This window comes from Arachis stenosperma, chromosome 9 (assembly GCF_014773155.1).
Source record: "Arachis stenosperma cultivar V10309 chromosome 9, arast.V10309.gnm1.PFL2, whole genome shotgun sequence".
Lineage (NCBI taxonomy): Eukaryota > Viridiplantae > Streptophyta > Magnoliopsida > Fabales > Fabaceae > Arachis > Arachis stenosperma.
The window spans coordinates 64656780-64663901 of NC_080385.1; the positions used below are offsets into that span (position 1 = coordinate 64656780).

A 7122-nucleotide genomic window follows, 5' to 3' on the forward strand; every position below is an offset into this window, starting at 1 on the left:
CTTTCATTATTATTATTTCGTCTGCCATCTCTTTCTCTTGTTCGAAAATTTCTAGAAGGTTTTTTCTGGATTATTGCAATTTAGCTTCTCTTAATTTTCTCTTCAGAGTTCTTTCAGGTTCTGGATCAATTTCAACAAGAGTGCCTTTATCCTTGTTCCTGCTCATATGAAAGAGAAGAAAACAAGAAAAGAAGAGGAATCCTCTATGTCACAGTATAGAGATTCCTTTATGTTAGTAGAAAAAGAAAGGGGTAGAAGAATGAAGAATGGATTCGGATTTTTGGATGAGGAGAGGTGAAGAGAAGTGTTAGTAATTAAATAATTAAATAGAAGAAGAAAAGAGAAGGGAGAATTCGAAAATAATTTTGAAAAAGAGTTAGTAATTTTCGAAAATTAAAGATAAATGTAATTAAAACATGAAACAATTAATTAATTAAAAAGAATTTTTGAAAAAGAGAGAGATATTTTCAAAAATAGAAGAGGGAGAAGTAGTTAGGTGGTTTTGAAAAAGATAAGAAACAAACAAGAAGTTAGTTAGTTGATTGAAAAAGATTTGAAATCAAATTTGAAAAAGATAAGAAGATAATAAGTTAGATAAGATATTTTGAAATCAAATTTTGAAAAAGATAAAATTTTTGAAAAAGATCAAATAAAAGATAAAAAAGATTTAATTCAAAAATTTTGAAATTATTTACTTCACTAACAAGAAACTACAAGATAAGATTCTAGAACTTAAAGATTGAACCTTTCTTAACAAGAAAGTAACAAACTTCAAATTTTGAACCAATCACATTAATTATTAGTGAATTTTCGAAAATTAGATATAAAAGATAAGAAAAAGATTTTGAAAATATTTGAAAAAGATTTTTGAAATTTTTCGAAAATTATAAAAAAAATGAAAAAGATATGATTTTTGAAAAAGATTTTGAAAAGATAAGATTTTTAAAATTGAAATTTTGACTTGACTTGTAAGAAACAACTAATTTTAAAAATTTTTGACCAAGTCAACCCAAAATTTCGAAAATTTGGAGGAAAATAAGGAAAAGATATTTTCGATTTTTGAATTTTAATTATGAGAGAGAAAAACAACAAAAATGCTCAATGCATGAAATTTTTAGATCAAAACAATGAATGCATGCAAGAATGCTATGAATGTCAAGATGAACACCAAGAACACTTTGAAGATCATGATGAACATCAAGAACACAATTTTGAAAAATTTTTGATGCAAAGAAAACATGCAAGACACCAAACTTAGAAATCTTTAATGCATGGAAAATATGAATGCAAAAATGCACATGAAAAACAAGAAACAACACAAAACAAAAAATCATCAAGATCAAACAAGAGGACTTATCAAGAACAACTTGAAGATCATGAAGAACACTATGAATGTATGGGATTTTCGAAAAAAATGCAAGAAAAATTTTAAAAGCATGCAATTGACACCAAACTTAAAAATTAACACAAGACTCAAACAAGAAACACAAAATATTTTTGATTTTTATGATTTTCTAAATTTTTTTTTTTAATAAATTTTTTTCGAAAATAAAATTTATAAAAACGAAAAATAAAAGAAAAATTTTTTAAAAAGATTTTTGAAAAGAAAATTACCTAATCTGAGCAACAAGATGAACCGTCAGTTGTCCATACTCAAACAATCCCCGGCAACGGCGCCAAAAACTTGGTGGACGAAATTGTGATCACATGTTCTTTATACTTTGATGAGTTTACTCTTAGGGCACTGTTTATTTTCACAACTCCGTTCAACTAGCCAGCAAGTGTATTGGGTCATCCAAGTAATACCTTACGTGAGTAAGGGTCGAATCCACAGAGATTGTTGGTATGAAGCAAGCTATGGTCACCTTGTAAATCTCAGTCAGGCAGATTAAAAAGTTATGGGTTTCAAAAATAGAAATAAACAAAATAGAAATAATAAAAGGGATAGAAGACTTATGCAGATTCATTGGTAGGAATTTCAGATAAGTATATGAAGATGCTGTATGACTCAGGGACGCCTGCTTTCCCACTGCTTCTACTCAATCCTTCTTACTCCTTTCCATGGCAAGCTGTGTATAGGGGTTCACCATCAGCGGTGGCTACTTTCAATCCTCTCGGGAAAATATCCTATGCGGCTGTCACTCGCACAGCTAATCATCTGGAGGCATCACCCATGGTTGATGGCTACATCCCATCCTCGTAGTGAAAACTAATGCTCACGCACTCTGTCACAGTACGGCTAATCACTGGTTGGTTCCCGCGCCTACTGGAATAGAATCCCTTGATTCTTTTGCGTCTGTCACTAACGCCCAGCACTTGCAAGTTTGAAGCACGTCACAGTCATTCATTACCGGAATCCTACTCGGAATACCACAGACAAGGTGAGACTTTCCGGATCCTCATAAATGCTGCCATCTATCTAGCTTATACCACGAAGATTCTGTTGGGGAATCTAAGAGATACACATTCAAGCTCTGTTGCATGTAGAACGGAAGTGGTTGTCAATCACGCGCGTTCATAAGTGAGAATGATAATGAGGGTTATCTGACTCATCACATTCATCATGTTCTTGGGTGCGAATGAATATCTTGGAATAAGAATAAGAGAGATTTGAATAAAAGAAAATAGAACTTCATTAATACTTGAGGTACAGCAGAGCTCCACACCCTTAATCTATGGTGTGCAGAAACTCCACCGTTGAAAATACATAAGTGAAAGAGGTTCAGGCATGGCCGAATGGCCAGCCCCCTAAAACGTGATCAATAGCCTCTTAGGATGAAGAATAAAACAAAACTGAGGCCAAAGATTACTAATACATTAGTAAATCATCCTATTTATAATAAACTAGCTCCTAGGGTTTACATGAGTAAGTAATTGATGCATAAATCCACTTCCGGGGCCCACTTGGTGTATGCTTGGGCTGAGCTTGATCAATACACGAGCTAAGGCTTCTCTTGGAGTTAAACTTTGAGTTATGACGTGTTTTGGGCGTTCAACTCCGGATCATGACGTTTTTCTGGCGTTTAACTCCAGACAACAGCATGTACTTGGCATTTAACGCCAAGTTACGTCGTCATTTTTCGAATAAAATATGGACTATTATATATTTCTGGAAATCCCTGGATGTCTACTTTCCAACGCCGTTGAGAGCGCGCCATTTGGAGTTCTGTAGCTCCAGAAAATTCATTTCGAGTGCAGGGAGGTCAGAATCCAACAGCATCAGCAGTCCTTTTGTCAGCCTTTTTCAGAGTTTTGCTCAAATCCCTCAATTTCAGCCAGAATTTACCTGAAATCACAGAAAAACACACAAACTCATAGTAAAGTCCAGAAATGTGAATTTAACATAAAAACTAATGAAAACATCCCTAAAAGTAGCTTGAACTTACTAAAAACTACCTAAAAACAATGCCAAAAAGCGTATAAATTATCCGCTCATCAACAAGTCATCCAGTTCTTTGGTGAGCAAAGGAGGTTCATCCTCCCAAGTCTCATTTCCAAATAACTTGTCATTTAGCTTCATGATTGCTCCAAGGTATTTAGCAACTTGCTCTTCAGTGACATACTCATCCTCTTCAGAGGAAGAATACTCATCAGAGTTCATGAAAGGCAGAAGTAAGTCCAATGGAATCTCTATGGTCTCATTTTGAGCCTCAGATTCCCATGGTTCCTCATTGGGGAACTCATTGGAGGCTAGTGCATGCCCACTGAGGTCTTCCTCAGTGGCGTTCACTGCCGCTCCTTCCTCTCCAAATTCGGCCATGTTGATGGCCTTGCACTCTCCTTTTGGATTTTCTTCTGTATTGCTTGGAAGAGCACTTGGAGGGAGTTCAGTAATTTTCTTGCCCAGCTGTCCCACTTGTGCCTCCAAATTCCTAATGGAGGACCTTGTTTCAGTCATGAAACTTTGAGTGGTTTTGATTAGATCAGAGACCATGGTTGCTAAGTCAGAGGGGTTCTATTTAGCATTCTCTGTCTGTTGCTGAGAAGATGATGGAAAAGGCTTGCCATTGCTAAACCCGTTTCTTCCACCATTGTTGTTGAAACCTTGTTGAGGTCTCTCTTGATTCTTCCATGAGAAATTTGGGTGATTTCTCCATGAAGAATTATAGGTGTTTCCATAGGGTTCTCCTAGGTAATTCACCTCTTCCATTGAAGGGTTCTCAGGATCATAGGCTTCTTCCTTAGATGAAGCATCCTTAGTACTGCTTGGTGCATTCTGCATTCCAGACAGACTTTGAGAAATCAAATTGACTTGTTGAGTCAATATTTTGTTCTGAGCCAGTATGGCATTCAGAGCATCAATCTCAAGAACTCCTTTCTTCTGACTTGTCCCATTGTTCACAGGATTTCTTTCAGAAGTGTACATGAATTGGTTATTTGCAACCATTTCAATGAGCTCTTGAGCCTCTGTAGGCGTCTTCTTCAGATGAAGAGATCCTCCAGCAGAGCTATCCAAAGACATCTTGGATAGTTCAGAGAGACCATCATAGAAAATACCTATGATGCTCCATTCAGAAAGCATGTCAGAAGGACATTTTCTGATTAATTGTTTGTATCTTTCCCAAGCTTCATAGAGGGATTCTCCATCCTTCTGTCTGAAGGTTTGGACTTCCACTCTAAGTTTACTCAATTTTTGAGGTGGAAAGAACTTTGCCAAGAAGGCATTGACTAGCTTTTCCCAAGAGTCCAGGCTTTCTTTAGGTTGAGAGTCCAACCATATTCTAGCTCTGTCTCTTACAGCAAAAGGGAATAGCATCAGTCTGTAGACCTCAGGGTCAACCCCATTAGTCTTGACTGTGTCACAGATTTGCAAGAACTCAGCTAAAAACTGATGAGGATCTTCCAATGGAAGTCCATGGAACTTGCAATTCTGTTGCATTAGAGAAACTAATTGAGGCTTAAGCTCAAAGTTGTTTGCTCCAATGGCAGGGATAGAGATGCTTCTCCCATAGAAGTCGGGAGTAGGTGCAGTAAAGTCACCCAGCACCTTCCTTGCATTGTTGGCATTGTTGTTGTTTTCGGCTACCATGGGTTTTTCCTCTTTGAAGAATTCGGTCAGGTCCTCAACAGAGAATTGTGCCTTAACTTCTCTTAGCTTTCGCTTCAAGGTTCTTTCAGGTTCAGGGTCAGCTTCAACAAGAATGCCTTTGTCTTTGTTCCTGCTCATATGAAAGAGAAGAGAACAAGAAAATATGGAATCCTCTATGTCACAGTATAGAGATTCCTTGAGGTGTCAGAGGAAAAGAAAAATAGAAGACAGAAGTAGAAAATTCAAACTTATCAAAGAAGATGGAGTTTGAATTTTGCATTAAGGGATAGTATTGGTCCATAAATAGAAGGATGTGAGAAGAAGGGAAGTAATTTTCGAAAATTAAGTAAAAGATTTTGAAAATATTTTTGAAAAACACTACTTGATTTTCAAAAATAAGAGTGGGAAAGAAATCAAGTGATTTTTGAAAAAGATTTTGAAATTAGAAGTTAAAAAGATTTGATTGAAAACTATTTTGAAAAAGATGTGATTAAAAAGATATGATTGGTTTTAAAAAGATGTGATTGAGAAGATATGATTTGAAAAACATTTTAAAAAGATTTGATTTTAAAATTAATGAATTGCCTAACAAGAAAAGATATGATTCAAAAATTAAACCTTCCTCAACAGAAAAGGCAACATACTTGAAATTTTGAATCAAATCATTAATTGTTAGCAAGTATCTTTGAAAAAGGAAAGAAATTGATTTTGAAAACATTTGATTGAAAAGATATGATTTGAAAAAGATTTGATTTTGAAAAACTTTGAAAACTTAAAAAAAAAAAATTGATTTGAAAAAGAAAATCTTCCCCCTTGTGCCATCTTGGCGTTAAACGCCCATAATGGTGCACATTCTGGCGTTTAACGCCCAAAACTATACCCTTTTGGGCGTTAAACGCCCAGCCAGGCACCCTGGCTGGCGTTTAAATGCCAGTCTGTCTTCTTTACTGGGCATTTTTGAATGCCCAGCTTTTTCTGTATAATTCCTCTGCAGTATGTTCTGAATCTTCAATTCTCTGTATTATTGACTTGAAAAGACACAAATTAAAAATATTTTTGGATTTTTAATAATAAGGAATAATCAAAATGTACTTAAAATCAAATAACAATGCATGCAAGACACCAAACTTAGCAGTTTGTATACCATTGACACTAACAAAATGAGAATGCATATAACAAAACACTCAAGTCAATAGAATTCAAAGATCAAAACAAGGAAATCATCAAGAACAACTTGAAGATCAATGAGGACACATGCATGAATGCAATAAGAACAGAAACATGTAATTGATACTAAACTTAAGATGAGACTCTAGACTCAAACAAGACATATTTTTGGATTTTATGATTTTGTAATTTTTTTTGTGCTTTTTCGAAAATTAAGTGAAAAGGAAAATAAAGGTATCAAAATTCTTAATGAGAATTCCAGGAATCATGCAATGTTAGTCTAAAGCTTTAGTCTAAAGGAATTAGACATGGCCAGCCAAGCTTCAGCAGGACATTGCATTCAAGAGCTAAATTGATGAGAATCAATCAGCTTTGGTGATGATAAGAACATCACCTTTGAAACACTAGAATTCATTCTTAAGAACTCTGAAGAAAAATACCTAATCTAAGCAACAAGATGAACCGTCAGTTGTCCATACTCGAACAATCCCCGGCAACGGCGCCAAAAACTTAGTGCACGAAATTGTGATCACTACAACTTCGCACAACTAACCAGCAAGTGCACTGGGTCGTCCAAGTAATACCTTACGTGAGTAAGGGTCGATCCCACGGAGATTGTTGGTATGAAGCAAGCTATGGTCACCTTGTAAATCTCAGTCAGGCAGACTCAAATGGGTATAGTGATAAACGAACAAAGCATGAAAATAAAGATAGAGATACTTATGTATATCATTGGTGAGAGCTTCAGACAAGCGAATGAAGATGCCTTCCCTTCCGTCTCTCTGCTTTCCTACTGTCTTCATCCAATCCTTCTTACTCCTTTCCATGGCAAGCTTATGCAAGGGTTTCACCGTTGTCAGTGGCTACCTCCCATCCTCTCAGTGAAAATGTTCCTATGCTCTGTCACAGCATGGCTAATCAGCTGT

General features: G+C 35.8%; 1 non-coding gene across 1 annotated transcript; it reads left to right on the forward strand.

The window, feature by feature from the left end:
• Nucleotides 1-4516: 4516 nt before the first annotated feature.
• On the forward strand, nt 4517-4624 carry LOC130953936 (small nucleolar RNA R71). The gene has a single exon (XR_009076096.1). It is a non-coding gene; the product is annotated as a small nucleolar RNA R71 (small nucleolar RNA).
• Nucleotides 4625-7122: the final 2498 nt, after the last annotated feature.